This window comes from Odocoileus virginianus, chromosome 15 (assembly GCF_023699985.2).
Source record: "Odocoileus virginianus isolate 20LAN1187 ecotype Illinois chromosome 15, Ovbor_1.2, whole genome shotgun sequence".
NCBI lineage: Eukaryota > Metazoa > Chordata > Mammalia > Artiodactyla > Cervidae > Odocoileus > Odocoileus virginianus.
In genome coordinates, this window is record NC_069688.1 from 41667308 (window position 1) to 41694418 (window position 27111).

General features: G+C 38.1%; 1 long non-coding RNA gene across 4 annotated transcripts in view; it reads right to left on the reverse strand.

Annotated features, from left to right (window-relative positions):
* LOC110126619 (uncharacterized) overlaps window positions 1-27111 on the reverse strand; it is a 362093-nt gene that overhangs the window by 179251 nt on the left and 155731 nt on the right. Inside the window, exon 7 of one of the 4 annotated variants that reach the window (XR_011491486.1) lies at window positions 24860-25092. The exons of the other annotated variants lie outside the window; for them this stretch is intronic. This is a non-coding gene — a long non-coding RNA (uncharacterized lncRNA). The remainder of the gene's footprint in view (window positions 1-24859; window positions 25093-27111) is intronic. 4 annotated transcript variants of the gene reach the window in all.

The window sequence follows — 27111 nt, forward strand, 5'->3', positions numbered from 1 at the left end:
CTAAGATCATGGCATCTGGTCCCATCACTTCATGGGAAATAGATGTGGAAACAGTGGAAACAGTGTCAGACTTTATTTTTGGAGCTCCAATCACTGCAGATGGGGATTGTGGCCATGAAATTAAAAGATGCTTACTCCTTGGAAGGAGAGTTATGACCAACCTAGATATCATATTAAAAAGCAGAAACATTACTTTGCCAACAAAGGTCCGTCTGGTCAAGGCTATGATTTTCCTAGTGGTCATGTATGGATGTGAGTTGAACTGTGAAGCATGCTGAGCACCAAAGAATTGATGCTTTTGGACTCTGGTGTTGGAGAAGACTCTTGAGAGTCCCTTAGACTGCAAGGAGATCCAACCACTCCATCCTAAAGGAGATCAGTCCTGGGTGTTCATTGGAAGGGCTGATGCTGCAGCTGAAACTCCAATACTTTGGCTGCCTCATGCGAAGAGTTGACTCATTGGAAAAGACCCTGATGCTGGGAGGGATTGGGGGCAGGAGGAGAAGGGATGACAGAGGATGAGATGGCTGGATGGCATCACTGACTCCATGGACATGAGTTTGAGTAAACTCTGAGAGTTTGTGATGGCCGGGGAGGCCTGGCATGCTGCGATTAATGAGGTTGCAAAGAGTCAGGACATGATTGAGCGACTGAACTGAATTGAACTGAATATAAAACTAAGTTACCTAAAAGCCAAAATTGTGAGTTTGAGCAAAGTCCGAGAGATCACAAAGGACAGGGAATCCTGGTGTGCTGCAGTCCATGGGGTTGCAAAAAGTTGGACAAGACTGAGCAACTGAACAACAACAACAATATATTTTTATATTGAAATCTATTCTTTTTGTCATCTGTGTACTCTTCACTTAATATCCTAGAAGAATTTCTACTGTGTGATTAAGATACAGCCTTTCTTTGAAAAATGTAAAGGATTGATGCCCAGTCCAATGCTTTCTTTTGACAGTTAAAGAGACATGGCTGTTAGGGAACATCTTCTCCAACAGAAAGGTAGCATGAAAACTGACCTCCTTATTGAAAACTACATACATGTAACCATGGTCAAAGTACTCTCTACTATGATCTTTTCCAAGGCTTTGGTGAATTTCTGGTGTCACTGCAAGCTGCTGATAGAAAGAATAAAAATAAAGTGCCAAAACTTGGATCACTGTAGCTTGTCACAACTCATCTATATGAATGTATCCTTAAACTTGAGTCTTATTAAATAGGAAAGTCCTAAGAAGACCTAGGCTGATCCAATCCCATGGCTCCAAAGCCAATTAGCCACATTTTGCAGCATGGCCAAGTGAAAATAAAACGCTGATCAACACAGAAAGATGAATTTTGTGGCAAAAATACAAAGTCAAAGTAACTGTCATTATGTGTCAATATCCCCTCTTGCCAGAGGTAATGGTGGAAACATGGCTAGAGATTGAGCCATTTCTGGAAAAAAGTCATCTGGTCAGAGTGCACATGATTCATTTGTTTCGGAAAAGGTTAAAATATCAAGGTTGTTTTGAAACTGACTTCAGCCAAAAATAAATTTTTTCACATTAAATTTAAGCTACTATATTTCCAAATATTTTAGAATATTTTATAACATAGCACTTCTAGCTTACTGATATACATGGTGCATTTTATATGTTAATTTTCCTTACTTTAAAATCTTTTATTTTGGAAGATTAAAATTTTTATGTTCATGGTCAGTATTTATAAACTGTATATGAGTATCTAAACTTTTATGAAAATAAAGATTTGAGTGTCTATTTTTGGAATCACTGAGATGGAAAGAAGATAAATTAGATTGAATTCCCTTCCCTCCAGGCTGCATCATCGTAGCATGCGTGCATGAGAAGTCGCTTCAGTCGTGTCTGACTCTGCAACGCTATGGACTGTAGCCTGCCAATCTCCTCTGTCCATGTGATTCTCCAGGCAAGAACATTGGAGTGGGTTGCCATTTCCTCCTCCAGGGCATCTTCTTGACCCAGGGATCAAAGCGGCATCTCTTGTGTCTCCTGCATTGGCAAGAGGGTTCTTTACCACTAGTACCACCTGGGAAGCCCAGTAGCTGGAAGGAATAACTAGTTGGCCTTTGAAAAAAGTTTTGATTTACATTTTCTTGTTAACTTGAAATTTTATATCAACACCTTTAAGATTTTTCTAGTCAAGCCCATGAAGTTTCACTGATTCTTTAATTCAGATATTCAGCAACTATTTTGTGCCAACTGATGGGGTTAGCAGAGCAAGCAATGCCGTCATTCATTCATCCCATAAATGTTCACTTGCTACCTATTATGAGTCAGGCCTTGTTTTGGATGATTGAGATATATCAAGAAAAAATTAGACAAAATTCCAACCCTCGAGGTATTTACACCATTCTTATTCAGGGGAGAAGGGGAATTAAATAAAAGATAAGCATAGTATGCACTGCGCATTTTGTTAGAAGGTGAAAAATACTATTTGAAAAAATATATAGCAAGATTGTCGGTGGAAGGACTTGCATTCATGGCAAATAGAAGAGGAAAAAGTGAAAACAGTGACAGATTTTATTTTCTTGGGTTTCAAAATCACTGCTGACGGTGACTGTAGCCATGAAATTAAAAGACGCTTTCTCCTTGGAAAGAAAGCTATGACCAACCTAGACAGCATATTAAAAAGCAGAAACATTATTTTGCCAATAAATGTCTGCCCAGTCAAAGCTATGGTTTTTCCAGTAGTCATGTATGGATGTGAGAATTGGAGTATAAAGAAAGCTGAGCACTGAAGAATTGATGCTTTTGAACTGTGGTGTTAGAGAAGACTTAAAAATGGTTCCTTGGACTGCAAGGATATCGAACCAGTCATCCTAAAGGAAATAGGTCCTGAATATTCATTGGAAGTACTGATGCTGAAGCTGAAACTCCAATACTTTGGCCACCTGATATGAAGAACTGACTCACTGGAAAAGACTCTGATGCTGGGAAAGATTGAAGGCAGGAGGAGAAGGGGACGACAGAGAATCAGATGGTTAGATAGCATCACTGACTCAATAGACATGAATTTGAGCAAACTCCAGGAGATAGTGAAGGACAAAAGATCCTGGCATACTCCAGAGGAGCCTGGAGCAAACTCCAGGAGATGGTGAAGGACAGAGGTGTCTGGCATGCTGCTATCTTTGCATGGGGTTGCAGAGAGTTGAACTTGACTTGGCGACAGAACAGCAACAATGAGGAAACACACAGAGGTTAAACAACTTGTCCAAGACCACACAGCTAGTTTGGTGGCAGAGCAGGGCTTCAACAAGCCTGTTACAGAGGAAGGAAATGGCAGGAGCAGTCAGATTTTACACATCCTGTACCATCTAGGGGTTGAGCCAGGCTTTTCTCATTGCTGCCATAGAAGACAGAGCAAACATCTCATGTGTTATTCACCTTGGATGGGTTACATGTCTTTTCCCGAATAGGTCATAGAAACCAGGATGAGAGGCTATACATACAATTAATTAATACATATCAGGGTGGGGGCAACCCCACTTAAGCAACAGGACTGAGAAAGGAGGAGGAAAAGGAGGCATTCCCACAAAGCAAAACTTTGGTTGCTATAGCTAGAAGATGGATAAATGGAGGTTGGTGGCAAAAATAACTGCTGAATACCACAAACAGGAAACAAAGCAGAGGATTTCACTCTTAGAAGGGGCATTAGAAGCTGCTGAATAAGAAGAGGAAATAGGGGACCACAGGATGGACAAGAGAACAAGTAAAATCACTGCTTAGGGTGTTCCTGAACTAGCTGGGGAGACCTCATCAGGGGCTAGAGCTTTCCCATTGCAATAGGTACCAAGACGGGAAAACTCTGATTTGTCAATATACTATGGCCACATTTTTACCCTTATGTTGTTCACTTGGAGGAAACACAAGTTGACTCTGGAGCTGAAACCTGTGCCATGAAAGTTGAAACATCATTTCCCCTGGCTGTCTCTTGAATTAAGTATATTTATTTCACTTGCATGCTTCTTTTTATCCTCACTTAGAGCATAAAATCAAGAAGTAGGATTTCCATATCTACTCATATCTTTATGTTATACCTCATGTCTTTATGTTTCAACTTTAAAAAAGCAACTCTTCCACCAGCGTGACCTTATCAAGGTTAAATGAGGATGGTATGAGAAAAGACCGCTATCTAACTTTCTCCTGAGTTTTGCCCCTCATCTCTCCTCTCCGAGGTTGAGTGTGATCAGTATCAATTCAGCCTCAATTCAGTCATTCTCTTGGATGACAGGTGCTGAAACCAAGATCTGAGCCTCAAGAGTAAAGGAAATATAGGTAAACACCGAGTTGCTGTAGATCTAATTTTAGCTAATTAGAAATAAAGACTTCAAAGGTTATGGAAATACTTCACTGCTATATTTAAACATCAATAGAGTATTGCTCTGATAGGTAACTTATCAAGTGGCCATGCTTAAAGTAGACAGGAACTGACTAGCTATTTCCATAATAATCTGGTAATGATAAAGAAAGTATCAAGTTATTGACTAGCAAAATTTAGATCCCTTAGATCTGAATTTTTTAACGGTTTCATTCATTTCCCCTTTGTATACATAATTTATAAAGGTAGCATTCCTAGCTCTTATTCATCTCTGGATTGTGCAATGTAGCATCTGACCCTCTGCATCTTTCCCCTTCCCCATATTTTTGCATATGTACTTTTTTCTCTTTAATATGAAAGAAACTACATGGCTAGTACCTCCTCCCTTCATACTGAGAAGCAAAACAACACTGTCATCTGCTTCATTTTATAGATACTAGTGATTTTCCTTTAGAGGGATAACTGTTGATTAAATATTTTCCATGCTCCCTCTACATTTCCTGGTTCTGCAGCTCTTGTTTCCCTGACCTAAAGCAAAAATATTGCTTGGTTAAAACACCATGCTCTATTTCAAGTAAGTCTGCCCCCAAACTTTGGTTATGGAAATATCATTTAAAATACAAACTATCCAAATTTGAATATTACTCACATGACCAAAAATGAACCAGGGCACTTTCTCAGTGAATTTAACAATTGACTTTTAATAATAATTTGATAAGTGACTTTTCAAAGAGCTGTTTATAATTGTACTGCTTTTAGAAATATAATCTGTAGGTTGGTTTCTAGTTATGTTGTAATAAACTCTAGTATTCTTGCCTGGAGAATCCCCATAGAAGAGGAGCCTGGCCAGCTACAGTCCATAGGACTGCAGAGTTGGACACAACTGAAGTAACTTAGCAAAAAAAAAAAAAAAAGAAAAAAAAACTTATTAAAATATGTACAGATATATAAAAGTGTATTTTTATTACCTGCAACATTTATGCTTTTCAGTTAGACAAACTATGATCCCTATTAATTGCTATATTGACAACAGTCATGGGTAGGTGTTATTAAAGAAACTATTTTCACACATCACAGCAGTACTGCTAACAATAGCAACAATAGCACCAACTCTATTGGTCCTACCACCACTGTCGGTAAATCTGTGTCTGCTAGCTTATGAGGTAAGCCTGATAGCTATACTTGTTCCCATCTTAAATGAAGAACATGAAGCTGAGCATATTTCAAGGGCTAGTTCAAGGTCAAAGGACATACCCAAAACAGAAGCAGAGAAAGACACAAGTTTCTTTAACTTTCAAGAATACACATCTTATTTTGTGGGTATTTTGTTACATTTGGCAACATCTTATATATCAAGAAAGTTTGCCTCTCATCAAACTAAAGTAAATAAACATATTTATACAGAAATACCACTTAACATTTTTTTACATCGGTCCTGAGAATGAAAACTTCTTGGTCAATGCAACTAGCTTTCCCCATCCTCTAAAACTTTGTGATCCTACTTAGTGCTAAAGCACTGGAGAAATTTATATGGACATCAATCAATATTTTGCATTGCAACATTAATTCAGTTCACAGTGTTGCTTCAGGTCTGGAACTCTGCCGTTTATGTGCTATACTCAGGTGCACTGAAGAACTTACATGACCTGGGAATCTTGGTGTCTATGACCCTGGCTCCTTATACACACCATGCAACCATTCCCTTCTAAAGTCTCGCCACCTTCTGACATTGCTGTCACAGATTATGTATGGACATTGCTCAGAGGATTTGTAGATCTCTCTCCCTTTTCCAACTACATTTAGTTTTTCAAAAGCAACACCTCTCCTTTCTTCTTGAACTTGACTTCCTGAGCCGCAAAGCACCATTTCCTCTGTGTCTCACCTTGCCAAAGTCTCTAGGGCTGGCATTACAAAACATTAACAACCTGCTTGAGAAGGAGTGGATATGGGGAAGATTTACACATGTTATCCTGCCAAACAAATTACTGTAAAAGTTAATTATCATCAGTCCTTTTAGTTATTTGAAAAATTTACAGGGCTACAAAGCTTTTGCTTTCTATTCTGGACTAAAATGTAGGGGCTACTGGGCTGGTGACCTGGCAGGGCTTCCCAGGTGGTGTTAGTGGTAAAGAACCTGCCTGCGAATGTAGGAGACTTGAGAGACATAGGTTTGATCCCTGGGTCAGGAAGATCCCCTGGAGAAGGAAATGGCAATCCATTCCAGTATTCTTGCCTGGGAAATCCCAGGGGCAGAGGAGCCAGGTGGGCTATAGTCTTTGGTGTTGCAGAGTCAGACACGACTGAGCACGCACACACACACTAGCCACTGATTTGCATTGGTCATGGAAAGGAGTAGAAGGAATTCTTCTATCCTCTAATTCTTGGTCATAAGTGGAAATCACCTGTGACTCTGGGCAGACTCTTATTTGGAGCACTTACGTATTTTATTTTTTCTAACTTTATAAGATTCAATGTAATATTTTCAAAAGCAGAGGGAAATATACCCACTTGTATACTTTTTGTATGGTCAGCTTATCATTAATATCCACAAATCAAATGGAAGTGCCAATTATCTCTAAAGTGAAAGGATGGAACATTCTCCCCAGAAATGAGCAGACCCCTTTCTTTTCCTCATATCAATTTTTCCTGCACTCAAAAAAAAAATGCTTATAATAGACTCACCGACAAGATATTCACTCTAAATTTGGATAGATTATTTGAACTGTTATAAAAATTCCTTATTTGTTCCATGGCAAAAAAATATGGTACTCTTATTCCAGTTTAACTCCTCTATGTACGAATGGCTGACAACTGTGATCATTCTGGTTCCATGTTCAACACTTACTTCTGAGCACTGACTAAGTGTTGAATCAGAAGTATCAGCTGCTTACAGAGTGATTTACCTTGCAAAGTCTTTGGAAATAAAGGAGTGTCTTAGTTTAATCTAGTATTATCAAGCAACATGTAGCACAATATATGAAAGCTCTAGATCATTATCAGAATTTTGTTTCTAAGTCTCCCATATGCTGTTATGCTGTGTGGTTTTGGCTGAGTCTTAATGTACCCTATGATATCACTTCCCTGTTTATAAAACAAAGATCATAGTGATGTATAGTAATACTGTAAACTTAATTTCCTTACTTTAACTGTGTCCTCAACTACCCACAAGACCCTTAATAAAAGTGTTTCAATCTTTTAGAAACAGATTAAGGAACTTTGAAAATAATTACATCCAACAAAAGGTAAAGTGCAAGTGTTCTACACTTTTGTGGAAGGTCTGGAGACAGAAATCTATGAAAGATGGATGAATTCAGTGGTTTGTGAGATATTACCAGGAAGCTTCTTTCTCATCCCCATGTTCACTCTAGCAGTAACCCAGCAATATGCAGAGAATGACTTGAAAAGTAGATACATTTTAGATTAAAGCAGGGGAAAATGAAAAGAAATAAGAAAATAGTCACAATGTAATTGACTTATAATCCTTTCAGATCTATTTTAAACTGCAAAATCCTTTTAAGATCTGGATGAAAGTTCCAGAAAATGGCCAGTTAACAACAAAGAACCCTGTAGAAATTAAGAGAATATCATACCTATGCTTAGTGATGATGTTTTTAAAGTGCATGTACAGTTGAAATAATAAGATAAAACTCTTCATTAATCCTGTCAAAGCTGTGTATTTGGAAACAGGAAAGGGTCCTGGGACCTGATAAGCATCCACAGGAGTCTTGGTCGAACATCATCAAAATATATGACCTAATTTACTGGCCGAGACAGGTGATGATCTGTGCTCATTCTTGAAAGTAGTTCCTTTATATTTGGCTAGGAGTTATCTAATTGTTTTTAAAAGGTGCCTGCAGCTGGGTTCAGGGTAGAGCCAAAGGTTAAATATGAGCTCAGGGTCACAGAATATCTTGGTTTTTTGGTTCTCCTGAAAACAGGGTTTCCATTCAGCTACACTGCCCACTGAGCTGTATCAGCTTGTTGCCAGGCTGAGAGGGTCCCTCTGGGCCAAGAGCAATCATCCTGTTTCTGTTTGTGGTTGCATGGAAGATGTTCACATGGCTAATGATCCCTGTTACCCAAACAAAAGCAGGTGAAGCTCAGGTTAATACAACACTGAAGTGCTAAGAGGTTTTTCACAACTCAGGAAACTCTCTTAGCTGAGCTGGTTCTCCTGAAATGTTGAGTCCTGTTTTCCGTGGCATGGCATAGCTGATGTTGTCACTCTGTGGTCAGGAGCAGGAAAGCTGGTGGGGCGGAGAGAGATTAGTGGTCTGAAAATATGTAATTGGTATTGCATGGCAGCAGGGAGTTGACAGCCCTCGGGGACCGCAAACAGGAGAGGACAGACAGCTCAACTGAATTAAAACAAACTGTGATTTTAAAAAAGAGAGAGTAACATGTTTCAAGTATTCAAGAATTTGATAAAATATAGATGAATTCCATACTGTTAAATGAGATAATGTGTGTAAGGAAGTTAGTTTAGTGCCAGGATCATAGTTATTAATCAATTAAAAATCTGGCTGTTTTAATTGTTATTAAGTATAGGGAAGCAGGTTAGTATACCTTCATCTTAGAAGCAGTATCATTTCATTGGAACTTCCCCCCATTTGCACTAGAGAATTTTGATACTTGGTTCATATCCTGTACCTGACATTGTGGGTGGAAAAACTCCACTCATGAATTGGAGAGGGCAGGCACACTGCTAGCAGCAGTTACCATCCAACTGAGTGTGGTTAGTTTGTATAATTGAAGCCAAGCAAAGCTAAGGCAGTGCCTGGTGCATGGATCGTTCTGTTAGACTAAATAAAGAACAATGAGGCCATTTTATGGGGTAGGATGGGGGGAGGTAAAAAGTGTTTTAAACAGTAGGGAATGGCTTGAGTTTAGCAACCTCAGGCTATGTATAAATGTTACCAAATATTGAGATGAAGTTGCATAAAATTCTACTCAGTCATCCAGATATTCCCAGAAATCCAGTCTTTGACTTCATTGTAGATGAAATCAGGGGAAGATGAGGTTTTCTTTTCTGGCACTGTGAGATACAATCTCAGTATCTCTCTGGTTGGCTTGTGGATCTCTCTATTTAAGACTATGTCATGGATTCAGCCTGTATGAGCATAGCTTCTTTCTGGGATATGAATCCACTTCTAGGACCCCTCTTTGATCTGTAGAGGACTCTGTTTTGTGCAAAGTTCACAGAGGAATGGAGCCCAGTTTGATATTTGGCTCACTGGAATGAGCCAATTGAGTTTAGTACATTGGTGGTTTCAAGTCAAAGGATTAAAATGTACAAAGCACTGGCATTAACATTCCCCCCTGTACCTCACATATATCTGAAAGAGATCAACCATGATCCTTCCAAGGCTTAAAAAGGTTAAACCAATTCAAATCTGTAAAAGTGTCATGTCCTTGAGCATCTGGGAAGTTAAGCAAGATCAGTTCTTTGTGCAGGATAAGATGATAGAGAATGAGCAGAGTAACAATAGGTTTAATACGACACTTGACATAAAGTAGATGCTCCAGATATTGGCTGTTGAGTGAATGAGTGAGAATATTTCAAATAGAAATGATTTTAACATGAAAATCAAGATTTAATTAAACACAGCTTTTCAACTTCATGTATATTATGTAGCAGAAACATAAATAGGAAACCATGATCTCAGTAGTCTGAAGGTCATAGATTCAACTCATATGTCATTTATCTTCTTCAAGTTACCTAAACCATAAGAGAAAATTTATATCCTGCAAGAATGTTATGAAAATGAAATCAGATATTTATAAGGAGCCTTAACTAATTCATAGGAGGTGCTTAGTAAATATGAGTTCTCTCTCCCCATTTGTTCTTTTAACCCTCTCCTTAAGACTGACTTTAGTTCCAGGCATAGATGCTTAGCATGCAAAGGGATAAAAAGAAAATCCCAAGACAAATCTTTTGGAGAGAGTCAACTCTAGTGGTCCACTTCATATTTATTTTTCATGATGTTGCTAGATGGACTAGACAGTGATGAGTAGTGCACTCAAAGGAGTACTGGCAATCAGTTCAGTTCAGTAGTTCAGTTGTGTCCGACTCTTTGTTGTGATGCATGCCAGGCTTCCTTGTCCATCACCAACTCCTGAAGCTTGCTCAAACTCATGTCCATTGAATCGGTGATGCCATCAAACCTCTGTTCTCCCCGTCTCCTCCTGCCTTCAATCTTTCCCAGCATCAGGATATTTTCCAATGAGTCAGTTCTTTGCATCAGGTGGCCAAAGCACTGGAACTTCAGCTTCAGCATCAGTCCTTCCAATGAATATTCAGGACTGATTTCCTTTAGGAATGACTGGTTTGATCTTCTTGCAGTCCAAGGGACTCTCAAGACTCTTCTCCAATACCACAGTTCAAAAGCATCACTTCTTCAGCACTCAACTTTCTTTATGGTCCAGCTCTCACATCCAGACATGACTACTGGAAAAATCATAGCTGACTATATGGACCTTTGTCAGCAAAGTGATGTCTCTGCTTTTTATATGCTGTCTAGGTTTGTCATAGCTTTTCTTCCAAGGAGCAAGTGTCTTTTAATTTCATGGCTGCAGTCACCATCTGCAGTGATTTTGGAGCCCAAGAAAATCAAGTCTGCAAGTCTGTTCTATACATCTGAGTCTCTTTTTCTGTTTTGCATATAGGGTTATCGTTACCATCTTTCTAAATTCCATATATATGTGTTAGTATACTGTAATGGTCTTTATCTTTCTGGCTTACTTCGCTCTGTATAATGGGCTCCAGTTTCATCCATCTCGTTAGAACTGAAGGCGAGGGTGGGATGTTTCAAGAGAACAGCATTGAAACATGTACATTATCTAGGGTGAAACAGATCACCAGCCCAGGTTGGGTGCATGAGACAAGTGCTCGGGCCTGGTGCACTGGGAAGACCCAGAGGGATCGGGTGGAGAGGGAGGTGGGAGGGGGGACCGGGATGGGGAATACATGTAAATCCATGGCTAATTCATTTCAATGTATGACAAAAACTACTGTAATGATGTAAAGTAATTAGCCTCCAACTAATAAAAATAAATGGGAAAAAAATAAATAAAAAAAATTAAAAAAAAAAAAAAGAAAGTCTGTCACTATTTCCATTGTTTCCCCGTCTATTTGACATGAAGTGATGGGACCAGATTGCCATGATCTTAGTTTTTTGGATGTTGAGGTGTGGTTTTTTTTAAAATCTTTTTTCATTGAAGGATAATTGCTTTACAGAATTTTGTTGTTTTTTTTGTCACACCTTAACATGAATCAGCCATAGATATACGTATATCCCATCCCTTTTGAACCTCTCTTCCATCTCCCGACCCATCCCACCCCTCTAGATTGATACAGAGTCCCTGTTTGAGTTTCCCGAGCCATACAGCAAATTTCCTTTGGCTATCTATTTTACATATGATAGTGTAAGTTTCCATGTTACTGTTTCCATACATCTCACCCTCTCCTCCCCTGTCCCCATGTCCATATGTCTATTCTCTATGTCTGTTTCTCCACTGCTGCCATGTAAATAAACTCTTCAGTACTATTTCTCTAGATTCTGTATATATGCATTAGAATATGGTATTTCTCTTTCTCTTGTGACTCTCTTCACTCTGGATAATAGGTTCTAGGTTCATCCACCTCATCAGAACTGAATCAAACATGTTCCTTTTTAGGGCTGAGTAATATTCCATAGTGTATATGTATCTCAACTTCTTTATCCATTCATCTGTCAATGGACATCTAGGTTGCTTCCATGTTCTAGCTATTGTAAATAGTGCTGCATGAACAATGGGATACATGTGTCTCTTTCAATTTTGGTTTCCTCAGAGTAGATGCCTAGAAGTGGGATTTCTGGGTCATATGGTGGTTTTATACCTAGTTCTTTAAGTAATCTCCATACCAGCTTCCATAGTGGCTGTATCAATTTACATTCCCACCAACAGGGTAAAAGTGTTCCCTTTTCTCCACACCCTTTCCAAAATTTATTGTTTTTAGACTGTTTGATGAGGGCCATTCTGACTGGTGTGAGGTGATATCTCATTGTAGTCTTGATTTGCATTTCTCAAATAATGAGTGATGTTGAGCATCTTTTCATGTATTTGTTAGTCATCTGTATATCTTCTTTGGAGAAATGTCTGTTTAAGTCTTTTCCCTACTTTTTGATTGGTTGTTTGTTTTTCTGGCATTGAGATGTATGAGCTGCTTGTACATTTTGGAAATTAATCCTTTGTCAGTTGTTTCATTTGCTACTATTTTCTCCCATTCTGAGGGTTGTCTTTTCACCTTGCTTATAGTTTCCTTTGCTGTGCAAAAGCTTTTAAGTTTAATCAGGTCCCACTTGTTTACTTTTGTTTTTATTTCCATTACTCTGGGAGGTGGGTCATAGAGGATCTTGCTTTGATTTATGTCATTGAGTGTTCTGCCTGTTTTCCTCTAAGAGTTTTATAGTTTCTGGTCATACATTTAGGTCTTTAATCCATTTTGAGTTTATCTTTGTGTATGATGTTAGGAAGTGTTCTAATTTCATTCTTTTACATGTAGCTGTCCAGTTTTCCCAGCGCCATTTATTGAAGGGGCTATCTTTGCCCCATTGTATATTCTTGCCTCCTTTGTCAAAAATAAGATACCCATAGATGCATGGGTGTATTTCTGGGTTTTCTGTCTTGTTCCATTGGTCTATATTTCTGTTTCTGTGCCAGTACCCTACTGTCTTGATGACTGTAGCTTTGTAGGATAACCTGAAGTCAGGAAGGTTGATTCCTTCAGCTCCATTCTACTTTCTCAAGACTGCTTTGGCTATTCGGGGTCTTTGTGTTTCCATATGAATTGTGAAATTTTTTGTTCTAGTTCTGTGGAAAATGCCATTGGTAATTTGATAGGGATTACACTGAATCTGCAGATTGCATTTGGTAGCATAGTCATTTTCATGATATTGATTCTTTCTACCCAGGAACATGGAATATCTCTCTATCTGTTTATGTCATCTTTGATTTCTTTCATTCGTGTCTTATAATTTTCTCTGTACAGTTCTTTTGTCTCCTTAGGTAAGTTTATTCCTAGATACTTAATTCTTTTTGTTGCAGTGGTGAATGGGATGGATTCCTTAATTGATCATTCTGATTTTTCATTGTTAGTATACAGAAATGCAAGTCTTTACTTTCTGCCATTAGAGTGGTATCATCTGCATATCTGAGGTGCCTGATATTTCTTCCAGCAATCTTGATTCCAGCCTGTGATTTATCCAGCCTGGCATTTCACATGATGTACTCACATGATATAGAAGTTAAATAAATAGGGTGATGATATACAGCCTTGATGTGCTTCTTTCCTGATTTTGAAACTGTCAGTTGTCCCATGTAAGGTTCTAACTGTTGCTTCTTGAGCCACATACAGGTTTCTCAGAAGACAGGTAAGGTGGTCTGGTACTCCTGTCTCTTTAAGAGTTTTCCACAGTTTGTTGTAATCCACACAGTCACATTAATTTTGAAATGTATGCTGCTGCTGCTGCTGCTAAGTTGCTTCAGTCGTGTCTGGCTCTGTGTGACCCCATAGATAGCAATCCACCAGGTTACAGGCAAGAACACTGGAGTGGGTTGCCATTTCCTTCTCCAATGCATGCATGCATGCTAAGTCACTTCAGTTGTGTCTGACTATGCGACCTTATGGACAGCCCACCAGGCTCCTCTGTCCATGGGATTCTCTAGGCAAGAATACTGGAAGAGATGTATTCTACTGTGGTTTAAAATCTAGGAGCACCATTTTTTTCCTTGTTAGAACAGAAGTGACCCTAGTTTAAAATAGACTTTTCAGAACTTCTCTGCACAAAATCTCTAATTATACTTTTATTATTGTTATTGTCATAAGGACAATAACAATGAATAGCAACTCAAATTATTTTATGTAATACTAACTCAAACTTACTTATGGAAATAAGGAAACAAGACTTTTTTCATACAGATTATCTTCCCAGAAGCCAAGGGAAGCTAAAGAACCAGATATCAGGAAGGGCAGAAATCAGAATAGAACTCATGGAAGTCAGAATCAAAAGGCCATTCAGAATTTAAGGCAGCTCTAGTATCAAGAGGCGATGGATATTCAGTCCAGATCTATGCTCTTTAATTGACTCTGCTACTCTCTGTATACCTCTTATTTTCTGTGTCCTTCTCTCCCTGAGGCCCTCTGGTTTATTTTTTTCATATTTGGCAGTGCAGAGTCCTAAGAGCAGAAATCTAATGGGCTCAACTAATAACCCTTCATCTTTTTTTGAAACAGATTTTGGGGACAATATCACATAGGTTGTTGCCCGTGCCATGGATTTGCTAACCTTGGCTCAGTTGCCCATCAAGTCTCATCACCTGGGTGCAGTAGATCACAGGGCACAGGGTCACGTGTTATCCAACCTGGCCATCTGAAACTAACTTCTCACAATCTGTTGTTGTTACTGCGTCTTTGACCTTGGAGAAGAAAATAAGTAAGAAATTTTTCCTCTGGAATGATCAACTAATACATCTAGCCGAAAAAATTGAATCACTGAATCCACCATCATCATCAGACATTAAGAAAGGAAAATAAGTCATTTTACTGTAATATTCTAGTTTGACAAAAAAAGCTTAACAATCTTATGTTAATTTATTCTTTTTGCATCCCTGAGAAACTGGTAAATTTTTGCCTATTCAAAAAAAGTAAAATTGTCAGATAGCTAGAATTTGTACTCAGCATTCTAGGACATGAAATCTGTTTTTAATCTAGACCAGCTAGCTTCCAGCTGCTGTGATACTGGCTGCTTTGAAAAATACACAGATCTCTTTTTACTGCACCAAAAAAATCAATCCATATTGGGAAATTAGACCTCTCCTTGCAACTATCAATTTGAGAAATAGCCATTTGTTTCTGTGGGAGTGCAGGATGAACCTGGCTGTTTTAAACAGATGACCTAAGAAGCCCATTACAGATGAATCAAGATTGGATTAGAAAATAAATATGAAAAAAATCATCAGAGTTAATGCTATGAAATGGCCTAAGTTCATTTTCACAAGAAGTGCCAACTGCACTGAATTATTGATAATGCTGCATAATGTGGTAAATGTAATACAGTGTTTGAAAAGGATTCTGTTTAGTTGGTTGTTGATTTTAAGCCACTGAGTCTTTAAAATGTTAATGCCCTTAAATCTGAGATGGGATATGACTACAACTTGTCTTATGAAGTCTGTATTATCCTCCTCCTTCTGTTGTCTAACCTCTCATCCCTCAATACTGAGGACAGAAGTAGACATAGTGTACCGTCAGACAGGGGTCCATTAGCATGATTTTACGTAGTAGATTAGATGGACAAGAGAAAGTCTTCCTCTACATACACTCCTATGTCCAAAAGCTATGGTTGAATTTGACTATAGCCTTAAAAGGGAGTAGTGAATAGGATAAGAATGACTCAGCAAGGCTAACACTCAAACTACAATCCTGAAACCAACTATCATCAGTTTCTTCTGACCTAATTCATGACTACAATGCTTTTAACTGTTTCAGGAGTCATTGCCAACATGTGCACTGATACTCAAGTTTTTGTAGTCACTAGTTCTCCTACATGGTGATCTAGCTATTAAACAAATAATATCTATCAAGTTAATGTTAGGTAAACACCTATGTTGCCATCTGATTAATAACACAGGGAATCAGTTTCTGAACATGTGGCTCTTTGAGAGAATATATAACCAGACTCCCTCTTAAAAGAGCTTTCAATCAGAAAGTAAAATCTGTACCTAAAGATTTGATCATTTTTAATCATTTTAATATTTGTTACATGGTGAGTTTCTTCTCTCCCCACAGTCTTCTACTCAACATCACAGCAATAAAAACAAACTTCTTGTTTTTTGCAAAGGCAGGTGAAAAGTTAACTTATTCCTTATGCTTAGTCTTAATGATATATTTTTAGCATCATCCCTGGTATTTCATATCTTAACAAACATTTTATATTATTATTTTCATGCTGCAAGCATATTGTTTTGAATCAAGTACCCTTCTTCATCTGGCTACACATATCTGCATAAGCACCTGAGTCAGATGCTTTAAAATAGTACTGCTATCTATTCAATAAACAAGTATTAAGACTTTGCTATGCCCTAGACCCTGAAACCTCTCTGCCTCTTTACATACTGACTCCAATCTGCGCACTTAAGTAACCAGATTTTCTCAGGATGTCGAGTTTAAGCAAATAGGCTCTAAGCATCTCCATTCACCATTCTTTGACTTGATCTCATTACTCTTTCTGTAGTCCAGCCTTCCTACATATTTAGTGTCTGAGTTCCTAGGCTATTAGTGTACTCAGAAATCTTTGGGACTGAAACATTTCTTGCACTGTTTAGTCTTCTGCTGCTCTCTTGATCCAGGATATCTCAACCTTGTACCCCAGGGCTGGGGCTTTGCTTCCTGCTACTCTTTTCCCTGATACCCATTCCAGTATCCAGGATTCCAGATTTCCAGAAGATCACTTGCTCTCACACCCCTTGTCACTATGACATTCCCCTAGTTGAAACAATTGCCTTGTTACATTCCTCCCACCCCATTCCTACTATTCTAGGCTGCTAGTCTAGCTACTTTTATATAATCATTCACACACTGACTTCCATATTCCAATTGCCAAATTGGATTTATTTCCCTGCCTGTAAATGGGACATGTGGGAGAAACAGTGGGAGAAACCAGCTCCAAATCCTGGACCCTCTGAACTTGGCCTGTCCCATTGGAATTCACTATCCACAGTTGTTCTTAACATAAGGGGAAAAAACAAGGATATCACGGTATTTGATCTTTAATGGAAGATAGAATCTGTATAGTCTATCAGAAAAAAAGAAATGCTAAGTTAGATCCAACCATCTGCAATTTTTTACTTGGCCTCCTGATAATCTCTAGACAGGTAAAGTATATGGACTCTGTTGGATGAGGCAGTTATACTATTCTTTCAAGTTACTGAATTTCTCTGCAGTGAGAAGCAATATTGTAGAGTAGAAGTGGCAGAGAAATAAACAGAAAAATCTATGATCTTGATCTTGATTTGCCACTTACTATTATATCCTCACCTTGAGCAGTCTCTTAACATCTCCTAGCTGTCCCCCTAGGGAATGTGGGAACAATAACAGTTCATTAGCAGTGCCTGTAAACCATCAAATCTTTAAGACTTGACTTTGGTAAACTACAGAATTCAATAAATAAATGAAGAAGAATTTGTCCCAACTTGGCTTGGTTGAGAAGAACTGAAGGTTTCTCTCCACTTGCGCTATGCTCTAGGACATGTTTGTGTAAAAGCATGTCCATGACATGGGCTAGTTTCCTGCATGTATATTGTACCCATTCACCATAAAAAGTCAGATTCCAGTTTTTCTATGGATATCAAGTTTCACAATGTCTATTTTAAAGAAAACAGAGCAACCTGCTCCACAGACATGTTTGGCTCCTATCCCCCTGCCACCCCTATCGGGTCCACTTATGGACCTGGTTTCAGATGGTCTTGCTCAGAGGATAAAATGGCCTGGATTAATCCAGGACAAGTAGCTGGTGGTCTCCACCATGACCCTCGTGCTTAACTCTTTTCTTGCTCTTACTTCCCTTTAGGAAGTGACATGTTTTTAGCACAAGGGAAAAAATCCTGGTCTTGAAGCTTATTAAACTTCAGGAAAAAACAAAACAAAACAAAACTTTTTCTAAAACTGAAAAATAAACCAGGAAGAATGAGGCTATGTGGCCCCATGTGGCTAGCATTCACCTGTGCTCTACCTGGAGTAAGTAAAGTGAGACTAGGTGCTGTGGGAACAAACAGCAGAGGTACCTGACGAGATCTGGGAGGACTGGGAACACTTCCTAGGGGAGGTGATGCCCAGCAGCTCTTCCTGAGATGCAGCTATATTTCGCAGAGCTCTCTAGGCATGAGTCCTGGTGCTGGAACTGAGAAAAGTCACTCTGACCACAACAAGGCACAGTAGGGGTCTCCAACTCACTAATGGGGCACATGGGCTTCCTTGCTCTCATCACTGTTCACCTCTAGGGTACCTGCTGGGAGTCTATGGGGTCATGTTCATACATCTTAAAGCAAAAACTCTAAACATGTTAATAAATAGGGTAGTTTTAATAAACTTTCTGTAGAGAAACAAAGAGCATTACGTAACACAATACATTCAAAGGACAGGAAAACCTTAGAAACCTTTATAAGCACTCCTTTTCTGCCAAAGTTCTAGTAACTGTAGTGGCTACTATATCTAGTTCTCTGTATTGTACCATTTGATGTCTGTCTTTTTTATATGTCTCTATCTTTGTCTCTCTGTTATCTTACTGCTTCTGTCTTTGGGTGTATATACTATTTTTATTAAGATATAATTGACCTAAAACATCCTATAAGTTTAAGGTATACAATGTGTTGATTTGGTACATTTATACATTGCTATATGATTACCACTATAGCATTAGGTAACATTTCTATCATGTTGCATAATTATAATTTCTTTTTTGTGCTGAGAACATTAAGATCTAGTCTCTCAGCAACTTTGAAGTTTATAACATGCTATTGTGAACTATAACCACTATGCTTCACATTACATCTCCAGCACCTATTTAACAGTTGCAAATTTGTACCCTTAAAAAACACTTCCCCACTATATGGCTCAGGAAGCTCAAACAGGGGCTCTGTATCAACCTAGAGGGGTGGAATGGGGAGGGAGATGGGAGGGAGTTTCAAAAGAAAGGGGATATATGTATACCTATGGCTGATTCATGTTGAGATTTTGAGAGAACAGAGCAAAATTCTGTAAAGCAATTATCCTTCAATAAAAAAATAAATTAATTAAAAAAAAAAACACACCTCCTCATTTCCCCCTTCCCACAGCCCTGGTAATTACCATTCTACTTTCTGTTTTTATTATTTGGTTTTTTAGATTCCATATGAGTGAAATGTATGAAGGCAAAGTGGTTATCTGAGGAGGCTTTACAAATAGCTGAGGAAAGAAGAGAAGCCAAAGGCAAGGGAGAAAGGGAAAGACATATCTAACTGAATGCAGAGTTCCAGAGAATAGCAAGGAGAGATTAGAAGGCCTTCTTCAATGAACAATGGAAAGAAGTACAGGAAAACAATGGAATGAGAAAGACTAGAGATCTCTTCAAGAAAACTGGAGGCATCGCAGGAACATTTCATATAAGGATAAACATGATAAAGGACAGAAACGGTAAGAACCTAACAGAAACAGAATAGATTAAGAAGAGGTGGCATGAATACACAAAAGAACTCTACAAAAAGGTCTTAATGACATGGATAACCACTATGGTGTTGTTGCTCACCTGGAGTCTGACATCCTGGTGTGAAGTCAAGTGGGCCTTAGGAATCATCACAAGGAGCAAAGCTAGTGGAGGTGATGGAATTCCAGCTGAGCTATTTAAAATCCTAAAAGATGATGCTGTTAAAGTGTTAAAGTTCTGCACTTAATATGTCAGCAAATTTAAAAAACTCAGCAGTGGCCACAGGGCTGGAAAAGAACAGTTTTCATTCCAATCCCAAAGAAAGGCAAGGCCAAAGAATATTCAAACTACTGTTCAATGGTGTTCATTTCACATGCCAGCAAGTTTATGTTCAAAATCCTTCAAGCTAGGCTTCAGCACTATGTGAACCAAGCACTTCCAGATGTACAAGCTGTGTTTAGAAAAAGCAGATGAACCAGAGATCAAATTGCCAATACTTGTTGCAACATGGAGAATGTAAGGGAATTCCAGAAAAACATCTACTTCTGCTTCATTGACTATGCTAAAACCTTTGTGTAGATCACAACAAACTGTGGAAAATTCTTAAACAGATGGGAGTACCAGACCACCTTTTCTGTTTCCAGAGAAACCTGTATGCAGGTCAAGAAGAAACAGAACTGGACAGAGAACAACTGACTGGCTCAAAATTGGGAAAGGAGTAAGACAAGGCTATATGTTGTCACCTTGTTTATTTAACTTATATGCAGAATACATCATGCAAAATGTCAGACTGGATGACTCACAAGCTGGAATCAAGATTACTGGGAGAAATATCAACAACCTCAGATATGCAGATGACACCACTCTAATGGCAGAAAGTGAAAAGGAATTAAAGAGTCTTTTGATGAAGGTGAAAGAGAAGAGTGAAAAGCTGGCTTAAGACTTAACATTCAAAAAACTAAGATTATGGCATCTGTTAAATCACTTCATGGCAAATAGAAGGGGAAAAGTGGAAGCCATGACAGATTTTATTTTCCTGGGCTTTAAAAATCACTGGGAATAGTGACTAAAGCTGTGAAAGTAAAAAATGCCTGCTCTTTGGAGGGAAAGCTATGACAAACCTAGACAGTGTATTAAAAATTAGAGACATTACTTTGCTTACAAAGACCCACATAGTCAAAACTACGCTTTTTCCAGTAATCATATATGTGTGTGAGAGTTGGTCCATAAAGAAGGTGGAGCACTGAAGAATTGATGCTTTTGAATTGTGATGACAAGGAAGACTCTTGGGAATGCCTTGGACAGCAAGGAAATCAAACTGCTCATTCCTAAAGGAAATCAACCCTAAATATTCATTGTAAGGACTGTTGCTGAAGCTGAAGCTCCAATACTTTGGCCACCTAATGTGAAGTTCTGATTCATTGGAAAAGACCTTGATGCTAGGGAAGGTTGAAGGCAAAAGGAAAAGGGGTTGGAAGAGGGATGAGATGGTTAGATCACTGATTCAATTGATGTGAATTTGAACAAACTCCAGGAGATAGTGGAGGACAGAAGATTGTGCTGTGTTATAGACCATGGAGTTGCAAAGCATTAGACATGACTTAGTTACTGAACAACAACACAATAACATATAAGTGACATCATATAGTATTTGTCTTTTTCTGTCTGACTTATGTCATTTAGCATAATGCCCTCGAGGTTGATCAATACTGTCACAATTGGCAAGATTTCTTTCTTTCTCATGGATGAATAGTATTCCATTGTGTGTGTGTGTGTCTGTGTGTGTGTGTGTGTGTGTGTGTGTGTGTGTGTGTGAGACATCATCTTAGCCACTCATCCATTGACAGCAAGTCATATGTGTTTCAGAGTTATGTCTGAGGTGTGTTTGTTTGTGTGCATGTTTTTGTTAATCTTAATCTGTCATTTTTAATCTCTCCTTTTCCTTCTATCCTACAACTATCTCCTCAACTTTTCCACCTGCATCTTCCTTCATCCAGATTGTCTGAGACTCTAAGCTCCATCTCCCAACTCTTGGCTCTCCCTATGGGTCTACCCATATTTTTTAGTGTATGAAGGTATCCTTAAGTTTCTTTACCTCTCACCCTACTCAGAAAATAAGGACTACTTTCTTTGGTATCTATAGTTCATAGAATATTGGAGATGAAAGATGGTAAATCTTATAATGTAATTATATTCTTTTCACCAGCCTCATCTCTTATTTCTCCACTCTTTGCACTCTCCTTATAAGGTAGACAGAACTTCTTGCAGTGCCACAAACTCCTTTCTTGTTAATAGCCTGTCAATCTTATCTGTCTTACTATTCCCTCCTTTTCCCTGGAAACTTCCACTCTTCTTCTAAGGACTGGGTCATCCACTGAGAAAGGAATATACTCCCTTCAATGTGGAGTTAGATAAGCCTTAGGGAAGCCCTTTCTGCTTACCATTACAGATTAACTACATTGATCAGGAAATGTCAGCAAGCTTGAATGTCTTCTTCACAGGACATGGTTCCTTAGACATGTGAATGCATATGTACCTTTGGTGTTTGGCTTCCAGTCAGCCCTCCATAAATGTTTGTGGAATGACAATAAAAATTCTATGCAATAAGCAGTGATCTATGACAATATCTCTTTTCTCTGAGTCAATTTTAAACTTAAAACAACAATAACAAAAACAATGTGTCAGTGTCTATAAGCCTCTTTATCTTCCTCAAATAACTTCAGAAAAGAGAAGACAAAGCTTGCAAGAGAAAGCGTGAAAAGACCAAGTTCAGAGCTAAAAATCATGAAGCCATTCTTGCACAATCACAAACTAAAACCATCTTAGTCACAAAGAGCCACTTTTAAATGGGAACCACATAATTTAAAAAGACCATTTGTATAAGGGAGGCATTAATTTTGGCCAACATATCTCTTGCCACTGATTTAAGGACTTTGAATTAGGCGATTTCAAGAGAAAGGTTTAAAGTAAGGGAAAAATATTTCCAAATCATAATCAAATGAAATGTTACAGAGGAGGTCACTGGGTGGAATTCTTTCATGGTCCTACATTTAACTATATGGGATTTTTTTTTCAAAGTATCATCATAGTCAGTCTTTGGAAATGAAAGATTTTCTTCTTAATAGTAAACCACATTTCATCACAGAGATGGACCCCTTTATTTAGTTATTCCCCTTGACCACAGACAATCTTTCATGTTCCATATGTAACATACAAGAAAATCAATGATTGTAGCTTTTCTTTATCATGGCAAACTAAGCTACAAATATATGAAATAAGAAATAGTTAAAATCTGTTTCCCTCTCTCAATGAACTGAGTTACCTACACTAAATACTCTCAGTGGGGATATCACAGCTAACCATTTCACAATGCAATATAACAAAGGGACTTTTGCCCCCCCTTTTAAGGGGGCAGCTTTATGATGTGTGAATGATGTGCTTAAATCATTTTATAAACAAGTGCACTATAATAGAGGCTATTTAGCTGTAGGTTTAAATGATATGACACTAAGCATTGTTTAAATCTTATTTACCTGGGTTATACTCATTTAGTAATTACCCAAATATTTATAGGGTTTCTCTAAGTGTCAGAGACTGAGTGAGTTTTCTACTATAGAGTTAAGGGTATGAGTGAAGTTTTGGGTATTGTATACCAAGATGAATGAGACTTGGCTTCTAGCCTGGAAGGGCTCATAGTTAAATAAAGGAGAGAGACTTGTAAACTTGCAATTGAGCAAGAAGGAGAACAGTGGTTCTTCTGAGTCCATTCAATAGATGGAGCCTTAACAATCAAGCTTATTAAGATAGGATTATCTTTCATATGTCCTGGCATAAAAAACGATTAGCCAGATACTAGTCTTTTTAGCTGAATCACCAAAGAGAGTAAAGTCACTAGCAATAGTGCTGGTTATAGGAGAAAAAGAAAGCAACTGCTTATGCTCATTCATATATTCATTCATTCAAATAACATTTAGTGAGTAGGTAATATAGGTTAAGAAATGCACTTAGCAGTAAGGATATAGATAATGCAATGTAACAGAGAGACACATAAATTGACCACGTTACAGTGTGGAAAAGAGGTATGGTGGCCTAAGGCATATCAAAGACAGTGGGAACTTATAGAAGAATTAATACTTGAGATGGCCTGTGAAGGGGCTGTCATCTTATCCATGTCTTTAGTTTTGGAAGAGAAATGGTCTTTTCCTTACATTAAATTTGAATGACTTGTTGGTTTCTTTCACTTCTCTCCTTTCTCTATAATCTTTTCCTCAGTCTATGACTACCAAGCTTTCTTATTTTCACAGACCTGCCCTATCTTGGGGTAGGGAAAGGATAGATAATTAAATAAGTTGAACTTGATATCATGTTCTAGCTATCATCTGATTTTTCTAAAGTATTTCATCTGATTACATTCCTTACCTTTCACCTATATATGTATTACTTTCATCTCCTCTCCATTCATTGTTTTAGCTTGCATTTCCCACCACTGAAATGGTTATTTAAAAAAAAAATATTGGAGTATAGTTGCTTTACAAAATTGTATTAGTTTCTGTTGTACAGCAAAGGGAACCAGCTACATGTATACATATATACCCTTCTGAAAAAAATGTCCTTCCCATTTAGGTCACCACAGAGCATTGAGTAGAGTTCCCTGTGCTATACAGTAGGTTCTTATTAGTTATCTGTTTTATATACGTGAAAGTGATGCATTAGTCCATCAGTCATGTTCAATTCTTTGTGATCCCATGGACTGTAGCCTGCCAGGCTCCTCTGTCCATGGAATTCTCCAGACAAGAATATTAGAGTGGGAAGCCATACCCTTTTCCAGGGGATTTCTCTTCTATTTTATGCATATAAGTGTATATATGTGAATTCCAACCTCCCAGTTCATCCAGCCTTCTTTTCCCTCCTTGGTGTCCTTATGTCCTTATGCTAGTTTTCTATGTGTATGTCTCTATTTCTGTTTTTGAAATAAGTTAATCTATACCATTTTTCTAGATTCCACATATATGAGTTACTGTACATTTAGTTTTCTCTTTGTGACTTACCTCACTCTGTATGGCAGTTTCTAGGTCCATCCACATCTCTGTAAATGGCACAATTTTGCTGAAATGACTATTTTCTTAAAAACTGTTAATACTAATAACTAGTTATATACTGAAGGGTTTTCAAAACCTCATCTTCAAGTTATTAATGATGAGTCAGAATTTTGACTTTACTATTGAGGCTCAGAGAAATTATTTGACTTGACAGAGATTACAAAATTACTAAGAGGCTGAGCCAAGATGCAGATTGACATTTACCTGGCTGCAAAATTCAGAGGTTTTCTTTCCTCCTCGTAATTCTTGTCTTCTGTCGCATTTGATATTTTAACTTTCCTCTTTGTGGACATCTGTTTTTGCTGATCTGAAATCTGTTCCTCTTAAAATTTGAAACAGCATTCCAGTATTCCCTTTAGAGACCAAGCTATGCTTCTATTTCTTAATAGCTTGAAGCTGGGCTGATTTCAGTCACCCTCAGATCTAGAGGTAAACACCTGATATAAAAGAAAGTAAGCATAGGAAGTCCAAAAAATATATGTATATGCTGCTGTTCCAGCTTATTTTAGGTATCCCATGTCGATATAACCCTGCTTCTTCTAGTGACAGGCCCATGCATCAGTTCTAAAAATTGAACTAACTGAAAATAACAACTAACTTGTATGATTTGGTGAAATCCCTGTCTGCCTTCCATTGCACTATGACGATCTAGCATTTGGCTGGTGTTTTCCCAACTCAGGCCTTTAGCTCACAATTTACATGGCCAGAAGCCACCAGAAATGAATCACTGGCTGGCCAGCCTGTTCTCTGTAATGATTTTGGATCTTCTTATTTTCCTTTTGTCTGCTCCCATTCTTTACTTGGTCCTGGTGTCTAGGAGACTCCTGGTCTTTTGAATTTTAATTTACGGCAATGAAATTTCATTGTTAAAAGCCTGAAAGTAATTGACTTTAGAATTCTCCAAGAATGTGTTTTTGTTGCTTTGTTTTCTTATTCATAAACTAGGTCTGCCCACTCATGAATGCTTCGGAGCAGTTACTAACACAAGATCTAACCATCAACTATCCAGAAGTGAAGTGAAGTGAAGTCGCTCAGTCGTGTCCAACTCTTTGCAACCTCATGGACTGTAGCCCACCAGGATCCTCAGTCCATGGGATTTTCCAGGCAAGAATACTGGAGTGGGTTGCCATTTCCTTCTCCAGGGGATCTTCCCGACCCAGGGATCGAAACTGGATCTCCCGCATTGTAGGCAGAAGCTTTACCGTCTGAGCTACCAGGGAAGCCCTAGATCTAATTCATTTTGCCAAAAACCCAGGCTAGTTATCCTGGTCCCTCAGAAGAGGAGAATTTGACAGTCAGTTGGTTGAATTCACATATTCCCCCTCTCATTTATGAGTTAGAACATCATAGAAAATGACCAGGCCCAATTAATCTTTGGATTCCCCAGTTTCTAACATCATACTTCATACATGAACTCTGTAAGTCACTGCTGATTGAACTGACTAGACCTTATATATCTCAGGATTATAACCTTACAGTTTTAGTTTTTAACTGTGCCAGGCATTCTCCCTCTAACCTGGAAAGACTCAAGGTTTCCCTTACATATAACTTAGGGAGGCTGACTGAAACTGTGTATAAAAGTCTATAACATTTTAATAATTCAAGTTAATACTATAAAATATATTTCATGACTATCATGTAGCAGAGAAAACCCAAAAGAAAAAGGCTTTCATTTGTCATGGATTCTGAGCCTAATTTCAAGTTTATCTTTTATATAATAATGGCTGCAGGACAAAAAAAAAAATTCTAGAGTTTTGAGAAAATTGGTTTGCATTCAGATAAGTTGTAATAAAATCCTAGAAAACTGGAGAATTACATGATATTGAAAGTGAAAGTGAAAGTCACTCAGTCCTGTCCAACTCTTTGTGACCCCATGGACTACTAGAGGAGATTTGATTTCCCAATGAAGAAGGCAGGATTTCTCTTGTACCTGTTCCTAGTAATTTCTTATTTTGTTGGGTGGTAGAATCTTCTTTGTTTTGTTATCTACATGATAAAAATAGGGAATAAGTCATGTGACCACAAGAATTATGTTGAATCAACTATTGTGAGATGGATACTATGAACATACTGAAGAGGGATGTATTTTGGCCTCTTTGAGATGATTAAATCATCCAAAAAGTAGTTATATCTTGCCTTAAAAATCATAGAAAGATTTCTATCTATATCTACTACCAGGTAGAACAATATGTCTGTGAAATGATTGTTCTCTGATGCATATTGTTACAAATAATGGAGAGTTAACTCGCTGTGGAAGTTAATATTAGTTTTGAGGGAATTAGTAAGTAGCTCCCCAGTTTTCCCCTCCTGAATTCTGAATCAATGAGATGGACAAAAGAATGAGGCAGATGGAGAACAAAAGGGGGCTCTTGAAGAATATATGGTGAGAACAGACTTCCTGATTCTGAGTCCTAGAATTAAGCATATGTTATCTCCCACTCACTCTGACTAAAAAT